Raw genomic sequence first — 1281 nt, 5'->3', positions numbered from 1 at the left:
CACACACACACACACACACACACACACACACACACACACACACACACACACTTTGCTGGCTGGACCGGTTATATGTCAACACACACACGAGTGCACACACATACAGTGCATACTTACACACACTGATGCTGGGCAGACAAGCTGTGAAAAGGTGGTATCACACTGACTGAGAGGAGAAGGGAATTCTGTGATTGGCTGAGACAGTTGATGGGTCGGAGCTTTAGAACCAAGGTTCAGAAACTTGAAATACAAAACTACCTTAAAAACAACTATGCGTCCCAGAATTACACGAACTACACATTAAGCTGATCCATGATAAAACTCAAACCTTCATGCTGTTCTTCTAGCTGACCGATTCTCACTGAATCAATGTTTTCATCACAGAAATCAGAATAACTGACTAATGTCCACACTGCATGTTTCTCCTGATAGCATGCAAACCAGTTTCACAAAGACTAAAAAGCAACTACGGTACACAATAACAATATGTGATCAGTATCAGCTGCTCATATTTCCTCCTCAGTAGCTTTAAATTTGAAAAGATATTACAGATGATACAGGTATTCTGCATCATCTTTTTGATCTCTTCATCAAAGCTGTTTGATGTTTACATTGAGAGAAGTGTTTCAAACCCAACATGTTTTCTTGGAATTATTCTAATTGTATTTTGCAGCATTTAAGCACATTCCTCCAGAAATTCAACCAGTTTGCAATGACACAGTCATCCGCTTTTTAAGTTCTATAAATGAAGGGGTCCTGCACACATGAATACAACTTTTTCTGCCAAAGTTAGAGCAACACCGGTGGAAAAGGAGTTGTCAGGGATTTTCATGAATCAGAATCTAAGAATCAAACTCTGGCTTTCTTCTCACTTGAATGTAGCCATATATAGTCAACGTTGTAGTGACTTTTTTTGACAACTTGTGGAACAACTGCTCTTGTTTTCTCATGCATCGCATTAACACAATTCAAGGTTTCACTCTTAACTGCTGAGCATTTGTTTATTGCTTACTGGTAAATAACCCTGTTCCTAAATGTTGAGACCAAACACACACTAAGCCATACAAAGCTACACTGAACAGCTGCTACTCTAAAGTTACAACACGAGACAAGTCATTCTACACATCTGTTCATGCAGTTTACTGTAGCTAACTAACTGCTGCACACAAAACAAAATGATATCTGTCATCAATGCACGATTCTCTGCACAAGCCTCTGGTTGATTTATTGTATACACCAGCAGCTACACATGCGCACACACACACACACACACACACACAC

The sequence above is a fragment of the Etheostoma spectabile genome, chromosome 21 (genome assembly GCF_008692095.1).
Source record: "Etheostoma spectabile isolate EspeVRDwgs_2016 chromosome 21, UIUC_Espe_1.0, whole genome shotgun sequence".
Classification (NCBI taxonomy): Eukaryota; Metazoa; Chordata; class Actinopteri; order Perciformes; family Percidae; genus Etheostoma; species Etheostoma spectabile.
Note: the sequence above shows the minus strand (reverse complement) of the source record.